This window comes from Triturus cristatus, chromosome 2_2, assembly GCF_964204655.1.
Source record: "Triturus cristatus chromosome 2_2, aTriCri1.1, whole genome shotgun sequence".
Lineage (NCBI taxonomy): Eukaryota > Metazoa > Chordata > Amphibia > Caudata > Salamandridae > Triturus > Triturus cristatus.
In genome coordinates this window covers 142,007,110-142,029,178 of record NC_140582.1, presented here as the reverse complement: position 1 = coordinate 142,029,178, position 22,069 = coordinate 142,007,110, and positions in this window count along the sequence as shown.

The window sequence follows — 22,069 nt, the reverse complement described above, 5'->3', positions numbered from 1 at the left end:
TGTAAGTACACTGTGACACCTTACTTTGGTTACATTTCACCTAGGTTTTTTCCTAAGTGCTTATTTATGGGATTTTCACTTAGGGCAGTACAGCAAGGCACCTTGCTGTGCTACCCTAAGCCAAATTGAAACGGCAGGAATGCACCTTATTTGAGCAATACAATGCATTCTTCATCCATCGATGGTGCCTTTTTAGCAGCCAAGTGCCAATGTAGGCACCCTTGCACCATGGTTTAAGGGTGCTGCCATTGCATGCAGGATTGTTTTTGTGCTGGAAGACGCACCTTCCTGCACAAAAACAATCGTAAGTGGTGTTTTCGTCTTTCTATGCGTGCTGCAGAATGCAGCACACATAGAAAGACGAAAAAAGAGGAAAAATAAACATATTTCTCTTCATTATGCCTGCTCTCGGGAGGCGTACATGCTTAACACTTCCAAACTGCTACGCCCATGGAACGCCTCCCGGGTGCGGAGTAAGGTGACACAGCAATTTGCGCTGCATTACCTTATTCATGATTTATGAGGCCCCATGGCTTCATACATCAGATTGAGAGCCCTGTGTCACATATCTACCACTTTACATGGTGCAAAAGTGACGTCAGGCTCGCATAAAAAAGCCCCCTAATGTATAACATCTTTTACAGCCTATTTATTCATTGAGTCTGTTTTACAATGATAGACTGTGATGCAAGAAATGTAGGCAACTTGAGGCACTACATTATTCATCTATCACATTGATGAAACATGTAAATGTGGCCTATTATCTATGTGTATATTTAGACTGAGAATGTTGGAATGCTTGAAAATAAGCTGCACTTTGATCTTTTGGTATCGCATATATATCTAGAGTACAAATTTACACAAGATTTGATACTACATTTTCAGTGGATGACATACATGGAATTTAGATGTTATTTTTCCATTTGTGCTCCTGATACTTTGATCAGCCTACAGATATACTGAAATGTGTGACACATATGCTTAGGATCACATGATTTGTTTAATGACCAATATTTTAGTGGAAAGTTGACAACTAATCCAAACTTGCCACACCTTTGCACAAACAGACATCTCACACTTTTCTAATATGTATCCATTATTATTTATTGAGAAAAATCATGGACCACATGATTTGTCAGTTGTTGTGTTTGATATTGCAGAAATTGTGATCTGTTCGCTCTGCTTCAAGCACAAGTGTACCTACTGGCTTGCAGCTTCACAACATGAGCAGCCTGTGCAAATAGCCCACATCACCAAAACATTAAAATCGTAGGCTACACTGCATTTGCACACTCTACAACCAAACACACACATTCCTTATATGCTTAGGGGCCTATTTATGAGCTTGTTTGCATCACTCTTGTACCACGTAACATGGAACAAGTGCAACACCAACCTTATGTCAAATTTATGGAGCCATGCAAAGCTACATTGCGTGGCCCTGGGAGACACCATAAATCTAGATCAAGGCAACTCAGAGCAAATCATTCTGTTGCCTTACTCTGCCCTGGTAAGGTGTTCCATGGGTGTTCCCGCACAACTACCATGGTTTCCGACGCATCCCAGATTAACCAGAAATGGTAAACCTGGGAAAGTACCAAAATGATACGCCTTCCTGGAGTGGTGTAATGAGAAATATCTTTGTTTCTCCTCATGTTATGTTATGTTATGTTATTCACTTTTATTAGGCGCACAGCTGCCCCAGCGAAGGGGCGTCCTGGCGCCTGATCAGGTACACAACACAACAGGTCAAGGCCAAGAAAAGAGAAATCAGATAGCAGGGGCAAACAGATGTGTTTTAATGGCGCGTCTAAAAAGAGTCAGGCTGTTTAGGGCGCGAATATGTAAAGGAAGGGAATTCCATAGATCAGCCGCCAGAACACGAAAAGAGCGTCCTCCCATCCTACTCAGCCTGAACCTAGGCTTAGTCGCCAGATGGTAAGATTCAGACCTGAGAGACCGCGTGGGGACGTAAGGAGAAATAAGGCCCGCCAAAGCAGGGGGAGAGGAAAGCTTCAGGATCTTAAATGTCAGACAGAGAGCCTTAAATTTGATTCTCTGTCTGACCGGAAGCCAGTGAAGGGAGGTCAGAACAGCAGAGACAGAGCCACGTCTCGGAAGGCCAACAATGGCCCGTGCAGCAGCGTTCTGCACCCTCTGAAGCCTAGTAGCCTCAGCCTGGTTGACTCCAAGAAGCAAGGCACTCCCGTAGTCCAGCCGGGAAAGAATAGAGGCCTGAACCACCAGTTGCCGAGTGGGGGGGTCAAAGAATTTGAGGACTGACCTCAGCCCTCGCAGAATACCAAAACAGGTAGCTGCTGTCTTCTTTGTATGGCTGGTATAAGAAAGATTGGAATCCAGCCACACCCCCAGATTTTTAACTTCGGCCGCTGGAATGGGGGACACCCCGAGTTCAGAAGGCCACCACTGGTCTCCCCAAAGTTCCGCCTGCTTCCCCACAACCAGGACCTCGGTTTTCTTAGCATTAAGCTGTAGGCAGTTGCTACGCATCCAGCTAGCCACAGCTATAAGTCCTGCACGGAACCTTAGCGCAGTCACCTCAGGGTCCCCACTGAGTGTCACCGCCAGCTGCGTGTCGTCGGCATACGATGTCATGGTAAGGCCACATTGCCTGACGACAGCGGCCAACGGTTTCACATACAAGTTGAACAATGTGGGGCTTAAAGCAGAACCCTGAGGGACTCCCAGTTCCAAAGAATGGAAAGAGGACTGGCCAGGTGGAATGGCTACTTTGAAAGACCGGTCCGAGAGGAAGGAGCGGAACCACTGAAGAGCCTTCCCCCCAATACCCACTTCCTCCAAGCGCCGCATCAGAATGTCATGAGACACCGTGTCAAACGCGGCGCTCAGGTCTAACAATAGGAGTGCCGCAGTCTGCCCCGCATCCAGCACTGACCGCAAATGCTCGGTCATGAAGAGCAAAGCAGTTTCAGTGCTGTGTTGGGCGCGAAAACCATTTTGACTCTCGTCAAGAATGTTATTACGAGAGAGGTGGGCAGACAAGATGGAATTCACGTGTGCCTCAGTGACCTTGGCGGTCCAAGGCAGGAGGGAGATGGGCCGGTAATTTTCCGGGAGCAAGGGGTCAGAGTTGGATTTCTTCAGAATAGGGCTGACCACAGCTTGCTTCCAGGATGGCGGGACCACGCCCTCACTGAGGGAAAGATTAATCACGTCCAAAATGGGTTCACGACAGAGAGGCGGGAGACGAATAAGGAACTCCGGCTTCAATGGGTCTAAGGGGGAGCCAGATTTAATTTTAAGGCTCAGAGTGTCAAATACCTCGTTAGACATAGCCGGCAGGATGGACAGAGTTTCGGACACCGGGACCTTCATATCACTAAGAGCATCCCCGAAGACAGATGGTATAAATCCTCGATAGATTGTCTGCACCTTCCCCACGAAAAAGGATGCCAAACTTACACAGTGAGAGTCCGTGCAGATTTCTTGCGAGGTAGCCCGTTTCCCCATCAGGTCTTTGAGTACCTTGAAAATTAACTTAGAAGGGTTAGGGCTGTTGGAAAACTCAGCTGCATAGTAAGCGGCCCGGGTTTGACAGATAGCTCTGTGATAGGTCTTAAGCTGGGCAAAGTACAGTGATTTTAACGTGGGATCAAAGGATTTTCGCCAGGCCCTCTCAGCTTGCCTGCAAGTTCTCTTAAGTTCGGCAAGAGTCTCATTATACCAAGGGCTGCGATTTTTTACGTGACATTTAGCCCAGCGCAGAGGTATAAGAGAATCGAGGGCAGTAAGGACCCAGTTGCAATACTGGTCATATCCCTGTTCCACATTCTGCAGTTTGCCCAGGGGTTGTGCCTCCAATATCCTGACAAACTCCTCCAACTTGAGTTTACGCCAATTGCGCTTTAAGATCTGTTTATCCACAGGTTTAAATTGCGGATTTTCTAGGGGGCATGACACCTTGACCAACAGATGGTCAGTCCAACCCACCACCATCGGGTCAGATGATCTAGCCCGAACTAGGGTGGTAAAAAAGGGGTCAAGTATATGACCTCCTATATGGGTGGGGGAGGTGACTAGTTGGTTAAATTGCATCGCTTCCAGGTCCGCTAACAAGGAGCTGATGGATAGAGATGACGTCTGATCAAGATGTATATTTAAGTCACCTACTATGCTAAAGTTAGCACACCTAGGAGCCAGCGAGCCAACCACATCCGCAAGGGCAGCCTTAAAAGCAGTGTCGTTCCCCGGTGGACGATAGATAAGCACACCACTGAAGGTAAATTGATGACTAACCCTTACCTTAAACGAGGCGCTTTCACACATTGGAAGATCAAAAGCCTTCCACTCAGCTGGGAAGCAGGATTTAATCGCCATGGCTATACCACCTCCCCTAGTCGAACGGTTCAAGGTAAACACCGTGTAGGTAGAGGGGAAAGCCAGATTTATAATGGCAGTGTCAGCGTCCTGTAACCAAGTTTCGGTAAGAAAAATGATATCAGGAAGGTCCGTATCTATCATGTCCCGTAGTGACTGATGGTGCTTGACCAAGGATCTAACATTCAAGCTCCATATATTAAGTTCCTGCTCGGTGCAATCCGTATGAATGCCACGAGCAGTCCCTACAGCAAGTCGTACCCCATTGGGAGTAGCCAGGGAAAAACTGCCGCAAGAACAGTCATAAGGTCCCGAGAGAGGAGGTACAGGGACAGAGTTACACGCCAAAAGGCTGTCTCTTATGGAAAAGAGATCAGCACGACCATACCTGAGTGTCGCTATGCTACACATGATGGTGCAATGGCAGGAAGCCAGAGTCCATAGCCCGCACCCGCTACCTCGACGCGGACGAGCGCAGACGGGCAGGACTCTGGCACGACTCCGGCTAAGCGACGGCTTCCCACTGCGCGTTCCCGCTGCGCGGGGGAAGACGACTTTAAATAGGCGTCTCCCCAACCAGCACGAGCGTCGGGACGCTCCAAGATGGCGCCCGCGCAAGGACACACTCACCCCAATCAAAGATGGCACCCACAGCTATCCAGCCCCAGGACCCGGACCCGCCAAATGGCGGTGAGTTTTCACCAAATTAAATGCGAGTAAGGGGACAGAAGCCCAGCAGAGCAATGGATAAAATCAGGGGAAAAAACGAAAATCAGCCAAGATAAACTAAGGTATTTAAAAATATCAAAGCCCGCTGGCAGCGCGACCTGCGCTAGTGCAGCAATGATCAGAACACTTAACAGTGTGAGTCCGCCTTAAATAGGCGTCTCCCCAACCAGCACGAGCGTCGGGACGCTCCAAGATGGCGCCCGCGCAAGGACACACTCACCCCAATCAAAGATGGCACCCACAGCATTACTTCCTCTTCCTATTTGTGCTGAATTCTGCAGCACATGTGGGAACAGGAATATGCCTCTCAGGATTTTTTTGTGCAGGAAGGTGTCCCTTACTGCTAAACAACAATCTTGTCTGGAAAGCAGGCACAGTGGCGTCACTAGGGAGGTGCGGGGGGTGCGGACCGCACCGGGTGACACCATCGCATGGGGTGACACCGTGACACCAAAGCAAGCAGACACAGTGACAGTTCCACAGGCCCACACTAGGAGACACTTGCAGGCAGACGGTGCCTTGTGTGACACTAGGCTTCGTCACTCATCACGTGTTCTCTCGGGCCGGTGAGAACCGTGTGACACACGGTGAACTGTGGGGTGAGCTGGAACCACCGCGCATTGTAGGTTCCCAGATCGTGCGTGCGCGCGTGCGCGTGTGCTCCGAGCTGCACTAACCCATTTACGCATACAAAACAGCCCAGGACAAGACAGGCAGCTGCAGAGCATTTTCTAATTGGAGGTCCGGTGGGGTAGTTTCAATTAGGTATGGCTATCTCTGGGTAGAAAGGCGCACCCCTCGTCATCGCCCTACCCCTTCAAAGCGCTATTTGCTCATTCTCCCTACCGTCACATAGTGGAAATGATTTCAAAGTTGACAGGCTCGCACCTCTTTTCACCCACACGATGCGCTGGCTCAAGCCTGTGCCACCTTCGTCCGTAACACCAGCTGCATGTTGAAGGATTTCTTAGCGCCAACGATCTTATCGAAAGAGAGCGATAATTCACTTTATATGCAAGCACTCAATCTCTGCTCTGTAAACTGCATTGCGCTCCTGCAGAGAAATGTCTACCCTGGCTTATTACATTAAGTACAACTGTTGACGTTCCCTAATTAAAGCTATTACGACACTGCATCCACGCGCCCTACGGCACTATATGCATTTTACCCGCTTGACATTACAAAGCGCTTCAATGCCTCGTCAGAGGTCCAAAGCGCTAAATGAATACATTTACAATTTACAATTACAGGACGGTAAACACTGGTACAGTTCTGTTAACAGACTTGGGGGAATATTTACAATAAACCAGTGGCGTCACTAGGGGGGTGCGGACCGCACGTCACCATGAGTTACCGCACTGGATGACACCAACCCTAGTGTCGCCGCTGAGCAGGCACCCTTGCAACATGGTGCAAGGGTGCCTGCGTTGGTGCTAAGCTGCCAAAAGGGCATCAGCACAGAGGAAGAGGCAGGAATGCTCCATATTGCCTTAAATACAGCGCAGTCCTGCCCTTTCCCTGTCACGCAGTGCAGCGCAGCAAGGTGACTTGCTGCGCTGCACCACGTGATCTTTTCATAACTAGGCTCTTAGTGCCCTTTCTCCTACTCCTGTTTGCTTCACTTAATGCAGAGAAGCAGCGACACAGAATATAAGACCAACATTATGACCATCAGCCATCAAACTGAAATGCCGCCGGAGAGAGGAAGGGATGAACGATGGAAGGAAGGAAGGAATAAATCTCCCTTTTGGCGTGTGGTGGAAAGTCTCTAAATAGCTTTCACCCAAACAGTGAAAGATGAAATGCTGTAAAGGCATCAAGTCTGAAGTGAGTATCCGAATGGGAACTCTTTGCCGCTTGTTTCGTATGCAGAAATGAAAAAGTGCGTGCTTATTTCTTTACTACAGGATTTGTGAGAAATATTTCCGTTTTGCATTTTACTGAACCCGACTCTAGGAAAGCATATAGGATCTGAATAAACAATATCACACAGCTTTGTTTGCCGCGCGAAATGTAATATTTTGGCGACTACAATTCTTTTATCGACCCCACATTTTCATTTGTATGTAGAAAAAAAGAATTGGAGAAACGCCAGTGTCTTGTGAACCATTTGGGGTTATTGGTCATTTGCTTTCAATGAAGAATGCACACATTTGACTTCCTTGGGACCTCTGAAAAATTAAACTGCCGCTAGGTGCCAGTACAGCACCGTTCATGTCTGCCCTCCTTTTCCCAAAGCATGTCAAGGTTTCTGTTTGAAGTGTCCCTAATCCCCATGCCTACAGCAGCAGACAGTTCGATTTTTTTACTGTGTTTCCTAAAGAAAAGTGTCCACTAAAACGCTAAATTGTGATCTTTTGAACGAGTGAAAATGGAATACATAAATACGTTTCATTACAGCTGGAGGCAAAAGGCATATAGACGAAGTGTTTACTGAATACATATATTTTTACTACCATTTTAACATCACTGAGGCTGGTGGATAAAGATTGTGTATGGCTTGAAATGTGCATGATGCCACTTATTTGTACATCATGGGGGCATATCAGCAACAACCGGCGATAATTATCGCTAAGCGCACTTAGCGCTAGGATAATTATCACCGGCTAGCGTGGATTTTTATCGCTGAGATAGCGTGCTATTAGCAACGCTTATCTCAAAAGCGATAAAAATCCTCACGCTAACTGTCTAACGTGAGATTATATCTGGAAACTCAGCGATAATATCACGCAATGTGGCGTTAGCTTGTTGATAGGGCCCCACAAACTTAGCCATGATATCCACCTTCCATAGGATATCAAGGCTAAGTCAGTCCTGAAGCAGGCGTAAGGAAAGTAGCGATAACAGGGGTTATCGCTACTTTTCTTGCCGCTATGCTTCATAGCGTGGGGCTTGATGATTGGAGAAATGTCGCTTAGCGACATTTTTCCTGTCATGTCAGGTCAGGTACGCCCACTTTGCATCTCATTAGAGATGCAAAGCTGGGCGTTAGGAATTTCTACTCTAACGCAAGTTTTCATGCGTTAGCGTGAGCTTGCTAATTAGGCGATAAAATTATCGCCACTTTTCGGTGGAAAACGGCCGCAAAAGCGGCGATAATTCTATTGCCTCGCCTTGCTGATATGCCCCTAAATTTCAACAAATCAATCCGGTCTGTGTTCGACACTCTTTATTTTCCCGTACAATCCTCCGTTATACCGCTGGATGTGTTCAGGTAGCCAGTGTTATTTATTATCAAAGCAGGCATCTTGCAGTTTACCTAGCCTGAATGTCGCATGCGCAGCAAGCAGCATCTCTTCATGCCAAAGTCTGTACCCGACAAGCAACGCGTGGCACCAGGAAGTGGGATGAAAAGACGAGAGGGTTTCTCAAAAGGGAAAAGGGTGTGGACATGACATTAGGGTGTGGCTTAAAAATACTTAAGCTAAAAATCTGTCCTTGGCATAGTGTGCCGCCCCACTGATATTTTGCTGCTTCTGTCATGGCATCCAGTTATATAATACTACAAGCACATTACACCTACAACAAGCCTGGGTTATTGGCTTTGTCAATGGTTGCTCACCTCTTGTGGTAGAGGTTGTAGCATGAGGCTGGAGCTTACGAATTTGGGGGCATATTATCAAGACAGGCGATAAAATTATCGCGGTTTTAGAGGCAGAAAACCGCCGCTAAAACGGCGATAATGGGCTTGATAATATGCTCTATGGAATTCCAATTGAAGCTCAGGTTAGATGTCCTTCACATCTAACATGGGGGCATATTTACAAGGCGGCGATAGAAAATTATCGCTACTTATGCAGCCGTTTTCGGCCGAAAAGCGGCAATAATTTTATCACCTAATTAGCAAGGTCACGCTAATGCGTGAAACCTTGCATTAGCGCACCTATTCTTAACGGCCAGATTTGCATCTCTAATGAGATGCAAAGTGGGCGTTCCTGACCTGACATGACAGGAGAAATGTCGCTAAGCGACATTTCTCCTATCATCAAGCCCCACGCTATGAAGCATAGCGGCAGGAAAAGTAGCGATAACCCCTGTTATCGCTACTTTCCTTACGCCTGCTTCAGGACTGACTTAGCCATGATATCCTATGGAAGGTGGATATCATGGCTAAGTTTGTGAGTCCCTATCAACAAGCTAACACCACATTTCGTGAGATTATCGCTGGGTTTCCAGCGATAATCTCACGTTAGGCAGTTATCGCTAGGATTTTTATCGCTTTTGAGATAAGCGTTGCTAATAGCACGCTATCTCAGCGATAAAAATCCACGCTAGCCGGAGATAATTATCCTAGTGCTAAGTGCGCTTAGCGATAATTATCGCCGGTTGTTGCTGATATGTCTCATGGACTTCAATTGGAATTCCATAGAGCATATTATCAAGCCCATTATCGCCGTTTTAGCGGCAGTTTTCTGCTGCTAAAGCGGCGATCATTTTATCGCCTGTCTTGATAATATGCCCCTTGGAGCTGGGGAAGCAGGTTCCAGTCTCATCTCTGCTCAACATTCTGTGGCAAATCACTTAATCCCCCTATGCTAAACAAAGATAAATTTCATTGTGGAATGTAGCTTGTGCTCATGTAAAGCGCTATATAAAACTGCAAAAAAGTTACATCAAAAGCAGTGAAATACTGCAGAGTTGAGTTTTTTTCCCACCCTGAGCATGAGGGCAAAAATGGAGAGCCCGACAGGGACCCGTCTCAGCACCTGGGGGCAGATTTACAAGCAAGCCCCTTGCACCTTCTTGTGCCGCCATTGTGTCACTTTTGTTTGACGCTATGGTGGCGCAAACAATGAGGCCTATTTACAACGTGACGCATCTAGGGAGATGCGTCACGTTCTAAAGCCCTGCGTCACATTATACCTGCGTCAGGTATAATGTATGCAGGGTGGGCGTTCTGACGCAAGAAAGCCTCGTAAAGGTGGCGCAGTGAAATCTACAAGATTTCACTGCGCCACTTTTAGGACGACACTGCCTCAAAACTTTACGCCTGCAGGCGTAAGGAGTGACACAGTACAGTAAGTATAGACTCAAAATACTGTGCTGGAGTTGCGTCGTGATTGCAACACAACTCCAGTGATGCGTGACTTTTGGGCCAACAGATGCGTCCGAATTTTTGACGCATCTGTTAATCCTTGCTCCATGGAGCACTGTATTGTAAATACAGCGCATCCATGGTGGTGCAAGGACATTTCAGGCTGGCGCAATGAAACTGAAGCATTTATGCAGATATGTCAGTTCCTTGTAAATCTGCCCCCTGATTTTAAGAGCTGCCAGTGTTGAGAAGGGACAGGACCCAGCCCACTTAAAGCCCTGCGTGGAAAGAGGAGTTTGGATGAATTTGCATGCTTGGTGCCTGGGCTTGCACCTGTCGCAGTACAACCACCATGATGAACTAAAGAGCTAAAAATGGGACACATGTTTGCAAATTGGGGCAGTTTTGAACTAGCAAAGATACGCTGCACATGGGTTTTGTGAAATCAGCAATCAAAACGATCCATCGGACCATAAAACAGGCTCACAAATAGTCAAAAAACCCAGCCCATACACTGACCTTACACTCCACTGACCTATTTGCTAGTCACGCCCTCGTGATAATGAAATACCATGCATGTGTATGCTAATTTTCCCTAACACATGGATACCTACCAACATGGAAAATATAATCACAAGCACAAATTCTCTAATGTGTGTAAAGTATATTACTTTAACGATGGCACTCGGTGTCACACATGCGTATAATTAGCGTTATGTTAGTTGAATGGCATCTTTTTATTTTGAGTTTCCTTTCTGGGAAATTTACCAGTGCCATCTGGCGATTGCGGGTCGAAAATGTGAATTATCTTCAGTATTTATCTTGACCCCTTGAGATTGCTATGTCAGGATCTCACTGTACCTTATTCAACATGCATGTAACACACTTGATGTATTCCTTTTTTAGGTATGGTTTGATAATGATGGTTTTAAACGTGTCTGGTTCCCCACGCAATTGTTACATGAGACACACTCACAATCAAACATCATTTGTCTCCCCAAATTAACTCAACGCCCATGGAGTCCAACAACTTCAATGCTCGTCGTAAAGTTGTGGGCCCTATGCCCACAAACTAGAAAATGAGTGACACAGACACAGTGGGTATCGTTACTAATCTGGCCTTGAGCACGCGTGCTCTGGCCCTTTTATTAACAGGCACATGTCACTCATGACCCCTGTGTTGAATGGGTGTGGGGTGTGTGTGAAGGCCAGCTATCAAGGGAGTCGCTGGTAGACTAGTGCCTGTTGGCACGCTAGAACGAGTCCAGCAGGACAACACATTCCTCCCAAACTTTATTGAAAACAAAAACGAGCCCAACCTGTGGGCATAAAACAAAACACACTAGACACCAATTTCTCTCTCAGCCTCAGGAGGTAGCCTGCAGAGCAACAGTGGACAGGTGTAGCAGGGAGCATCTTTGCCCACGTCCATGGTTTAACCAGCTACCACTGGGCACAAACACTGTACAGATGAAGTCCAGATTCTTTGACTGCATGTAAGCTGGGTCAATGTCCACTCATGCATGAGTGTCGGTCTAGCGTACTCTCGCTGTGATGCGGTTGGTGTCAAACAGACTAAACTTAGTGCATCAGGAGCATCAGTGGAGTCTGCGGTGGAGCTTACTCTTAAGGGCATATTGATTCCATGAAGGCAAGCCTTGTCAGAACTAGGATGGTGTTGATGATGCTTGGAACATCTCCCTCTGATGCCCCGGTGCCTCCTGGTTCCTTGTCGGTAGAGCAGCTTCCACACCATCATTCATGTGGGGATTTTGTTGAGGCCTGTTACGATGGGTTGCCACCGGACTGAATGGACTGTGCAGGGCTGCTTGTGGGCCACCTAGGAGCTTGGCTTGGATTGGCGACAGAATCCACAGTCAAGTCATTTGTGCAACCGCAAGGGTGGATGATACATGATATGTATGCTTGCCAACAGGAACCAGTTGCGTTGGGCTATCAGGTAGTCTCCGCACACTTGGTCTCTCATGTTGTCAGAGGCACCTCGTTGGTCTCTGGATGTTTGTGGTCATAAGGCTCACCCTGTTGATGAGACGGTCTTTCGTTGGATCGGGTGATGCAAATGGCAGTGATGGTGTAGTTGCCATTAGACAACCTGGATGACAGGTAGCAGTGACTTGCATGGAGTGAGGGTGACTGGAGGGACTGCACAGCATGTAGCTCGGTGTATTTGCTGGTGCTGTTCTTCTACCGGCATATGCGTGTGTTAGCGGGGATGCCATCTTTTAAAAAGCAAACGATACTTGGGAACTGATGGTTTCACTGGGAAGCGTGGGGTAGAGACGCGGTTTGCGCTTGTTGGTGGCTTAATTTGGTTCTCCAGCTGAGCTGCCGCCAGTGACGTTGATTCACCTCATGGCTGGCTTATGTCTGTAGGTGCACTCTCTGGTAGTGGCACAAGTCCTCAGTCTCTTCACTCTTTGATGTTTTTGCTCTTGTGCATCTGTGGTCATCTGAACTTTCTGTGTGACAATTCTGGTCACACATTTTTCTCTCTTTAATAACTCTTGCTTGCAGTGTGGCATCCTGCCACACATCACACGTTTTCTCCTCTTAAGTTTGTGCGAGGTAGCATCAGGCCACACAGCCTCCTACCAGCTCCTTCATGTCCTTAGGACTGCACATCTTCTTCCATTTTGGACCACTCACAGGTCCTACCCTGTCAGTAGGACTGGGTGTCTTCTCACCAGTGCGCCAGCCATTTTGTGGGCGGCAGTAGAGTTAGACTTCCATTGATGGATCTGGTCTGCGGCCTCTTCCATACCTTTCTTCTCCTGGACAAAGTATTCCGGGTTCAACTCAGGATCGCAGCAGGAGACAAAGGTCTTCTTTCATTTGCGATGGTGGCAGCCTGCCACTATGGAACATGTGACTCTCCTCATGCCTGTAATGGGTCAGTGAGGACTCAGTCTTAAGACAGTGTGGGGGAGGACCCTCCTTGAACAGACTCTGGCCCCCTGCAGGCCAATGCTAGTGCAGTTAGGGTATAGATGCTGTCCTTCATGAATTCAGGCCACACTAGGCCTGTCCTACCCCCTTGTATCTGGGGGTGCTGGGGGTGCTGTGTATGTATGTGGGGTAGATGGTAGACATCTCCTTGCTTGTCTTGTTGTGGGGAGCAGTGCCAGTCTTCTTCCTCATGGCATCAGCAGCAGTGTCACCTTCGCGGGCACCTGCAGGTAACCTCTCTTGCTTTGACACTTTTGGTTCATAGGGACACTCTTTTGCCCCTGTTGATGGATTGCCCACATACAGCTCTCACAATGGATGTATCTTGACCTCATTTGTCTTAGTGCAACTATGGCAGCTTTGTGGTCCCTACTAGATTCAGGGTACATGCTGCACTGGTCAAGGATTGAGTTCAGGCAGGGGTTGGCCTTTTTTGCTATAAGCGTAGAACCTGTGTTTATTTATGCTTGTTTGTACGGCAGTTGTATTTTAGTTAATTTTATTGTAAGTTTAACGGCACCCTCTAGCTGCACTCTGGCAACACTCCTTGCTTACCGCAGCTTCAATCTGAGGCGCTCCTGTCTACTCATGTGGGCAGCTGTTGGCAGGGGAGTGCTAGGGAAGGGACAGTCCTACTGTGGCAGCCTGGTGTGCAGGGATATCTGCACCTTGCTGCAGACAAGTGCGAGCCCATGCAGCAGGGCTGCTATGGGAGGCACACCGCCTCTTCAGACAACTACAGGGGGCGTGTGCTGTGCTCTCTCTTCCCCTCCATGCTTCCATTCCTACTGGCCACTTACAGCTGGTGTTCCAGGGACAGTCTTCTCCCGGACTGTTGGTGCTACGTGGGTTGCAGTCATGTTCTTCCAGGGCTCCACTATGTGCTGCCTACGGGCAAAGGATTTGGCAAACACGGGTGCAGTGTGAGGCGAAGCATCTCGTTGCAATGGGGATGCTGCCGGGTGGCCACTAGATGGTTCACTATGCTCTCCTCGCCTGCTACAGACTTTCTTAGGGGCATATCAGCAACAACCGGCAATAATTATCGCTCAGCGCTCTTAGCGCGAGGATAATTATCACCGGGTAACGTGGATTTTTATCGCTGAGATAGCGTGCTATTAGCAACGCTTATCTCCTCGGCGATAAAAATCCTCACGCTAACTGCCTAACACGAGATAATCTCATGTAGTGTGGCGTTAGCTTGCTGATAGGGACTAACAAACTTAGCCATGATATCCACCTTCCATAGGATATAATGGCTAAGTCAGTCCTGAAGCAGGCGTAAGGAAAGTAGCGATAACAGGGGTTATCGCTACTTTTCCTGCCGCTATGCTTCATAGCGTGGGGCTTGATGATAGGAGAAATGTCATGTTAGGTCAGGAACGCCCACTTTGGATCTCATTAGAGATGCAAAGCTAGGCGTTAGAAATCCCCACGCTAAAGCAAGGTTTCACACGTTAGAGTGGCCTTGCTAATTAGGCAATAAAATTATTGCCGCTTTTCGGCCGAAAACGGCTGCAAAAGCGGCAATAATTTGTTATCGCCAGTTTGTAAATTTGCCCTTTTGTGCTGCAAGAAACTGCTCCTAACGCTGCATAGACGGATACCAGGGGGGTGGTACTTAGAGCGGGTGCAGCCACGGGCTGGGCCTTGCTTTTCTTATAGGGGGTTGCATCTGCCAGTCCCTTGGCTCAGCTCAGGGGTGCCGAGACCTCTGAGGGGACGATCGTTAACTCTTCATTCTGCTGAGGGCGTTCAGCTTTCTCAGTGCAAGGGTTATTTCTGGCTTTGCCTCACCTCGAGGGGGAGGCGCCGCCGACATCGGCATCCCACTGATGGCGCAGAATGGGCTTCTTGACTCTGCTCGACCATTCACTCAGCCTCATAGCAGGCGTACGGCAGCAGTAACTGCAAGTCGTATGAGATGAGCAGTCACCGTTCTCTCCTCCTTCCCGACAAGGTCAAGGTTCACTCTCTTCTTGGGACGATATGCCCACTTCCTCAGTGAGGCTGCAGCGCCAGTATGGACCCTGATCTCCTACTCAATCACGGAGGTGTCCTCATAGGAGGCAATGCATGGGGTCAGAACCCCTTGTCAACATTGTAAAGTCGTGGGCCCTAGCCCACATACTAGTAAATCAGTGACACAGACACTGTGGGTATTATTAGTAAACTGGCCTCGAGCACGTGCTCTCGGACCCTTTTATTAACAGGTACACCTCACTCGTATTGGATGAGTGTGGGGTGTGTATGAAGGCCAGCCCTCAAGGGAGTGGTTGATAGACTAGGGCCTGCCCGACCACTAGAACATGGTCAGCAGGACATTACACTCATTTCTCAACAATGTATTTTGTCCATACAGACACGTCCACAACCCTTTGCAGTGTACATACGAAGCTTGTATATCTGAACTGTATGCCTTGACATGTCTCAGGTCACTCCGTACCAAAAAGACTCAATTAATTACTTAAATGCTTATTTCTAAACATAGATATGTCTGCAGCTTATTTACCCAACAAGCTTCAATACTGAAGTTTTGTAGCCAGAAAGTTAATTTTGCTTGCAAATACTGATGTCGAGATCAATGGTTGTTTGTGAAGCATGTGACTGTTTGCCATTGACCCAGATACCATTGGCAGAGGCCAACAACTGGATGAGGTAAATGGATAGTAGGTATGCTTATATCACCCAGAATAGGTCATGCCACCACTGACACCTACCATGAGGCAGAAACGAGCCCTGTTGCAGGAAAAAGTTTGGCTTACAGCTCCCCCAATTTGTGTGGTGGATTTGGGTGGCAATATGCACTACAAACAGCAAAATAGCTTCCTTGACCATAGAGGAACCTTGTTTAGGTTATCTGGACGCCTTGGGGCTATTTTCACAACAACTCTCATCTCAGATGAGATCACGTGGTTGGCAGCAGTCTTGCACACATACTACATGCCCCCTATCACAAGTTGGCAAAAAATCCCCTCCTGGACAAAGAGGACAGTTTTTTGCTGAAACAGAAATTACAAGTTTTGTGGCTATTCCGGCCACATTCCACCTGAAAGCAGGTGGAAATATGGCATACAAAAATAGCCTGGAATTCAGGAAAATGTGCCTGGACTCCGGTTGCAAAGAAATAATTGGGAGGCATTCATTATGCTCCTACATTATGTTATGTGTACAAAAGGCTAGTGTCACTGGGAACAACCTGGGAACTCGAACCTCCTACGGCCGCACATGCTAAAATGCTTAATTCAACTTTGTTAACAATTTCTTACTAACCCGTCCCCACACCCCTAAACAAAACTCCTTCCCCAATATTTCCCATCCTACCAACTACTTCAAAGTTGTCTTAAGAATCTCATATGTTCTCATTTCTGACAATCCACTTCCTGCATTTGATTTCATTCACTTTCCCTTCCTTGGACCTGGCCTCGCCTTAGTGAATCCTCTTTACTCCTCTCTCTTCCCATATTTCGTCTGTCTCCCTTTCACTCACTTCACCATCTCTAGGCCAGCCACCATAACCTGCCGCATAAAAACCCTCCCATTAGATGTTACTTCTGTCCTCCCAACACATCTCCAGTCTCCTTCATTCATTCCTTCAAATATAACTAGTTGACAACAATGGAAACATATAATTCCTCATGTAAGAATAGCACCTTGCACTCATGTGGTTGATCACCTTAATCCCGTTGGACTTGCAAAACCCTGATATTTCCCTGTTGACCCGTTTCCGTGCCCTATCAACCTCAGCCGGCCTCCGTGCTCCTCTCCAAACTCTCCTGGGCAAAAACTGTGTCCATCTGAACCGAGTCAAATCCACACTTCCTGTAGGCACACCATGTGCAACTTCATCATCTTAATCAGCTTATCAAGGGCAGGTAGTTTAGGCGACAGCTGAAGCCTCTTCTGGAGGCGAAGGAAGGGCAGATTCATTCCTTAAGCAACCACAGACTCCAGGTTTGTCACAGGTAATCAGGAGATGTGGCTAGAAGTGATGCACAATGGAAGGAAAAAAACTGGATGCAGTTAAAACAAGCATTAAAAATGCAATAGGTCTTGCCTTTTATAAAGTTAAAGCCATTTGCTTTGCTATACAATACCATTAGCAAAGCAAATGGCTCTAACTTAATCAAAGGCGAGACCTATTGCATTTTTAATGCTTGTTGTAAGAGGAAAAAACGAGGAGAAATAAAGATATTTCTCCTCATTATGCCTCCCCTGGGGAGACATACAGTTTTGACGCATTCCTAGGTTTACAGATCCTACAAACCTTTAATGAATCAATAATGTTACATTTTTGTGACTGTGTTTACTTTGTCAATTTGATGGAAGTAGTTCCAAATAAGGACTGGTAAATAAAACCGATCTAACCCCTTCTTCTGTACTGCAGACTCCATTGCTTTATTCATAGCATACATTAACAGGGCACAGGGGGGCCTAGAGCACTGCAGATGACAGGCACTGCAATCACACCAGAGACCAGCTGTGTTTAGGGGAAGCTTTCTAGACAGTGCATTCTAAGTCTGTTGCAAAGTAAACAGTTGCTCACCATGAACATAGAGAGGCTTGGAGCTGTCCATTACTTTCCATTTGTTGGCTTTCCTTGTCACTCCTATTTGTATGAACATCCTGCTTGCAATGAAGAAGCTGTTTATCTAATAGCTATTTGTTTCAATGTTATCTTATCTTATGGCATTGGTTATTGCTTAGTACACGTCTCCTCTGGACTAATATCTCAGGTAGAGGTCGAAGGCCCAATACAACAATATGGAATAAGCCCCTCTCACTTAAGAAACACAGACACAGACACACACTCCGACCACCCAGCCAGGCCATACAACTGAATGTACTCCCTGAGTAGCCCACATAGCCACTTCCAAAAACATGCACATTATTGCTGTCTTCCTATTGCACAGAAACACACTCTGCTGCCACACACAACTGAGAGCAATCCATGGAACACACCATACGCAGTCCCTGACCTGTCTAAACACACATGCACGTCTGCACAAACACATTTTATTATTTCTATTTTTGTAGTTTTATACAGACCAATTCAAGTGAGCCCCAGATCATACTCTCGATATGAACAATAGCAGGCGTGCAATGAGGAGGTTTGTGCATTTCTTTGTATGCATTTAATTTTGTAAAATTGTTAAAGTTCTAAATACAAAATGTTAAAATATCCTCTGGATATTATTACATTTTCCAGTTTTTTATTTCATGAATTTATGGCGAGTTTGAATCTCCAATGCATGACGCTTGCTTTCTCCCTTACTAAACCCACACTTTTGACTCATGTGCATGCACACACACCTATTACAGATGGTCACTGAATAGTCCACACATGAGAAGCAAATTTTTATTTGATGCCTTCCTTACTGCTCGATTCCTTCTGTTGAGAGCACACGCATACAGACACACAGGTAGTACATAAACAAGTCCACACACTACAAATATTTCTGATAGTTTGCACAATTTAAACATGTATGGTGTTATTCCTCTTCCACTCTGCACACAGGTTTTTCTGCTGTTGTACATACAAGCTCTATGTACTCTACTCCAGTCTACTTACTCTATCCTGATTTGCATATACTGGGGTTGTTTGCTGTCTCACACACGGATACCGGAGCACAATGCCTGCACACTACTCATAAACACATACACACACTCCCTGCTCAGGCTCCATGTATTGTATTGTATTGTAATTGGATATATGTAGCACTTACTACCACTGACGAGGCATAGAAGCACTTTTTCGGCAAGTAGCACGCTACTACAGAACTCATAAAGGATTAGTGATGAATTAATATAGTGAAATATGAAAGTAATTTGAGTGGTGGATATGTTAGTCAATTATTTGGATTTAGAAGGATAGTGGAGGGACAGAAGAGAGAAACGGTTTGCATTTATATAGCCCTTGCTACCACTGAGGTGTTGAAGAAAAAAAGAATAGCTTACTGCGTCACTACATGGGATAAAGAATATCCAGAGACACCGCCATCCTACTGCATCACTACATGTAATAAGGAATATCCTGAGACACTGCCACACTACTGCATCACTGCATGGAATAAGGAATATCCTGAGACACTGCCACACTACTGCATCACTGCATGGAATAAGGAATATCCTGAGACACTGCCATCCTACAACCTCACTGCATGGAATAAAGAATATTCTGAGGCATTGCCATCCTACTGAATCTCTGCATGGAATAAAGAAATATTATTTTACACTTCCAACCTTCTGCTTCGCACAACTGCATAAAATACGGACTATCCCAGGGTACTTCTATCCTTCTGCTTCGCATCATAGAATAAATAATATCCAGAGACACTTCCATCCTACTGCATCACTGCATGGAATAAAGAATACTCATAGGCACCGCTCTCTTCCTACCTCACTGCACAGTATAAAGAATGCTCCTAGGCATTGCCATCCTTCTACATTTTTCTATCACTGCACAGAATAATGAATATCCAGAGGCACTGCCATCCATCTACCATACTGCCTCAATGCATAGTCTAATATTCTACCTAACTGCATCACTACTCAGAAATCCCTCACCACTGCCATTCATCTGCTTCACTGCATCACTACGTGGAACACAGAATGTTTCTAGGAATTGCTACCCTTCTACCTCACTACTTAGAATAAGGCTACCTGGGCATTGCCATCCTTTTACCTCACAGCACATATTAACAACTAACTCTGGGCATTGCCATCTCTGCCTCACTGCATTGCAGAGTATAATAAACACTATTCCTGGGCACTGCCGCCTTTCTGCCTCACTGTGCAGAATAACGACTATCCCTGGGCACTGCAATCTTTCTTTGTCCTTAGATGTTCAGAAAGCATTCCAGAACCGATTCAGTGGGAATCCTTTCCTAACGACATTGTAATCGTCCCCCAAGTGTGTATCAGGTCTGAGAATATTTTTCCAGTTTTTACTCTTGCCGTAGGGTTATGCCCACATGAATTCTAAACTATGTCAGCATAATTTGCATAATTTGGGGAATTTTGCATTATGCTTAGTATGAAATTCCTGAAGGTATGGCTGAATGCCATGTTGAGTAAGTTATAGCTCAAGATTGCAGGAACAATGTGAACGAGAACATGATTGTTGTTAACAGAATCTATGTTCTATTCTTTTGCATGAAATGTGCCATGCGAGAATGCATTTCTTGCTAAAATATAGCGTGAAATGACAGATTTGCATATTTTGTAATTACCTGTAGTTTTGCCTAATTTTCCTAAAATTTCACATAATTACATGAAAGCATAATATGGGAATTTTGCACACCACTAGGTACAGTATAGGAGTTTGATCTATATGAATATTTGTGGCTCAAATACTATTGTTTGGCAGACCATGAATCTAGGAGTATGGGTGGATGACAATCTCTCTTTCTTTCGAAGCCCAAGCCAAATCACTGGAAGACACCTGCTTCGATCGTTTGAGAAGCCTTAAACTTATTGGCTTTTGACTTGCTGTAGAAAAGCACATCCATTTTAAAACCCTTTGCATTGTCCATGAGAGCTTTCACTCCCAAGGTGCTCCTATCCTTGCCATGCTTCTTTTACCATACTTGCAATCCAGGCCCCTCCCCTCGGCCGACTTCAACTTAGCCATTGTCCCTTGGATCAAGAGTTTAAAGCAGGAGGATGCTCCTTTCGAGCCATGGCTCCTGCCATATGGAACAAATTTTCTCTTTACCTCAGGAAAACACATAATCATCTCAGCTTCAGAAAATCAATTAAGACATCCTAAACCAATGCAGTGCAATTCCCAGACATGCTGTAGTCACGCCTAAATAGACCTCACAATATTTAGCTTGCTTCCCTTTGAGGAAGCAGAGCTAAGGTAGGTCTTGCGGTGTATGCCGTCCCTCATCCATGTAAGTATTTCTTCTCATAAAACCAGAGCTTTTTTTCCACAGATACATTAAGACAAGCTTGACTCAAACCTATACTCTTTTCACCCAGGTTGTTAATTGGTTTTCTCTTTGCTTGTACTCATGGGGCCCGTTCCATTACTCTAATTGGGTGAGTTTGGTTACTTGACATCAATATGCCAACGTTTACAGTTTTGCACAAAGAGTGTTCTCACTCGAAGTCATGGGACTATGCATGTTTGGTGGTGCCAACTTTTGCAGTTTTGCACAAAGAGTGATCTCACTCTAACTCACATGATTATGTATGTTTGGTGGAATAATTTCTACATTGTTTTATACACCTCACTCTGGGGCATGCTGATGATAATTGCTTTGCATGCTTTGTCCAGAATTATTTGCTTGTGATTGACAAATAGGGATTTTTTTTTGTTCCAGGATGGTTTTTTGAAGGTATAATATTTACTGTATGATTGGCTGAGTGACTGGTTATCTTATACAGAGCAATTACACTTAGTGAAACCAGACACTGTGTAGATTAGGGTAGCTTACAGGTCCTGAAGAATCCCCGCTTGGTCCCTCCTGTAATAACTAGGCAAGAAACATGTTGACCAGATAACTTACCAGTCTATCCAGGATCATTATAACCCGAGAAAGCTTGACCAAAAAAGTCACAAGACTATCTAGGATCATTATATCCTGAGTTAGCGTACACAATTTTTACTACTCCAGTGATCTCATTAATTAAATAGATTATTCCTGAACATCTCTGTACCTATTTTAATTCACTTTTTCTAATTAATTTACACCACATTTTTATCCCACACACCCCCATTTCATCATACGGCTTCTAAAAAGATCTTCGGCAAAGTGCTCCCTCATGGGTGCTGTTAGAAATGGCGATTTCTGGTTGGCTGAGGCTTGCGCCAAAGCCAGGCAGAAACCACCACTCTAGTCAGGGCAAGGAAGTTACACGCCAAAGATAACCCCTGCTCACCCCCTTGGTAGCTTGGCACGAGCAGTCAGGCTTATCTCTGAGGCGATGTGTAAAGCGTTTGCGCGCGCACCCAGCAACAACACCCAAGGC